This window comes from Apium graveolens, chromosome 9 (genome assembly GCF_009905375.1).
Source record: "Apium graveolens cultivar Ventura chromosome 9, ASM990537v1, whole genome shotgun sequence".
In the NCBI taxonomy this organism is placed as follows: domain Eukaryota; kingdom Viridiplantae; phylum Streptophyta; class Magnoliopsida; order Apiales; family Apiaceae; genus Apium; species Apium graveolens.
This window is the reverse complement of record NC_133655.1, coordinates 18,356,241-18,358,378: the sequence shown is the minus strand read 5'-3', so window position 1 is coordinate 18,358,378 and position 2,138 is coordinate 18,356,241. Positions and strand designations below refer to the sequence as shown.

The window sequence follows — 2,138 nt, the reverse complement described above, 5'->3', positions numbered from 1 at the left end:
TAAGCACTCCTCATTTTCCGTAGGAAATTTCATAACATTGAACACATTAAAAGTTACATCCTGATCCAGCACTCACATCATAAGCTCACCCTTCTACACATTTATCAAGGTTCGGCTAGTTGCCAAGAAAGGTCTTCCCAAGATTATGTGAATCTTCTTATCCTCCTCGCAATCAAGAATTATGAAATCAGCAGGGAAGAGGATTTTATCAACCTTGACCAAGACATCCTCCACAATACCTCGCAGATATGTAATAGAATGGTCAGCTAATTTCAAGGTCATATAAGTCGGTTTTGGATCAGGGAAGTCCAACTGCTTGAAGATTGATAATGACATTAGATTAATGCTAGCTCCCAAGTCACATAAGCATCTGTCAAAAGACACTTTTCCAATAGTACACGGAATAGTGAAGCTTCCTGGATCTTTAAGCTTCAGAGGCAACTTCTGTTGCAGCACAGCACTGCATTCCTCCGTGAGAGCAACGGTCTCTAAGTCATCAAGCTTCACCTTTCTAGAGAGAATGCCTTTTATGAATTTCGCGTAACTAGGCATCTGTTCAAGAGCTTCAACGAAAGGTATGTTAATGTGAAGTTTCTTGAACACCTCCAGAAACTTCACAAACTGCTTATCCGGTTTCTTCTTCTGCAGCCTCTTAGGAAAAAAAGTGGAGGATAGATCTGTTTCTCCCCTGTATTACCTTCAGGAGGAGTGTGCTCAACAATAGTCTTCCTTGGTTCCACTTCTACTACCTGCTACTCTACTTCTTTCTCAGCCTCAGCTTCTTCAGTCAACACTTGAGTTTGTTCGGGATTCGCAACCTTTCCAGACCTTAAAGTGATTGCATTTACCTGCTCATTAGCTTCCCTCTTTCCTGGCACTTCAGTGTCACTGGGTAGTGTACCAGGCTGACGATTAAGCAAGGAATTGGCAATTTGCCCAATTTGATTTTCCAAGGCCTTGATAGAAACGACTTGACTCTTGCACATAAGTTTTAACTCCTCTAATTCAGATTTTTCATTGGCTTGTTACAGCTGGAGTTGTTGTCTTGGTGCATACTACGGTTGCTGAAAACCAGGGGGGTTGTACTGCTTAGCTGGATACTGCTAATAAGGCTGTTGAACCGCATTCTGAGTGTTGCTCCAACTGAAATTAGGATGATTGCAGTTGTTCGGATGATAAATGGCTGGCACAGGTTGCTACGAACGCTGAAAGTTGCTCACGAACTGAGCTGATTCACTAGAAATTGCACACTGATTAGTCTCATGGGCACCAACGCAAAGCTCACAGACACTAGCAATTTGATTAACCCCATAGTTAGCCAAAGTGTCCACCTTCATCGTCAAAGCCTTAAGTTGGGCAGCTATAGCAGTTGCTGCATCCAACTCCAGAATTCCTGCTACCTTTCCCTGAGTCAGTCTCTGGGAAGGATTCCGGTACTCATTAGCAGCCATCAGTTCAATAAGTTCATAAGCTTCATCGTAGCTTTTAGCCCACAAGGCTCCTCCTGATGCTGCATCAAGCATAGGTCTAGAAGTAGCACCTAATCCAATATAGAAACAGTTAATAATCATCCAATCAGGAATGCCATGGTGTGGGCACTTCCTTAGCATCTCTTTATATCGATCCCGAGCCTCACATAGAGATTCTCCAGTTTGCTGAGCAAACTGAGTAAGAGCATTCCTGATTACAGCAGTCTTCGCCATAGGGAAGAATTTAGTGAGAAACTTTTGAGCAAGATCTTCCCAAGTGGTGATAGACCCTGCTGATAGAGAATGTAACCAGTACTTAGCTTTGTCCCTCGGAGAGAATGGGAAGAGTCGCAGCTTGATAGCATCTTCAGTCACATCATTGAATATGAAAGTGTCGCAGATCTCGATGAAATCCCTGATGTGCATGTTGGGGTCTTCAGTAGGAGAACCCCCAAACTGAACTGAGTTCTGTATCATCTGAATCGTGTTTGACTTGATCTCAAAAGTGTTAGCCCTGATGGCTGGCCTGATGATGCTTGACTGAATGTCATTAATCTTAGCCTGAGAATAGTCCATCAAAGCCTTAGGATTTTCTGCTTGATCACCCATCTATATTAAAGTTGGTTCCTCAATTTTCTCTTCTTCTTCTACCTTCTTTTCTTCCTCAAA

General features: G+C 42.8%; 1 non-coding gene across 1 annotated transcript; it reads left to right on the top strand.

Annotated features, from left to right (window-relative positions):
* Positions 1-1,581: 1,581 nt before the first annotated feature.
* Positions 1,582-1,688, top strand: LOC141688619 (small nucleolar RNA R71). The gene has a single exon (XR_012562053.1). It is a non-coding gene; the product is annotated as a small nucleolar RNA R71 (small nucleolar RNA).
* The last annotated feature ends 450 nt before the right edge of the window (positions 1,689-2,138 follow it).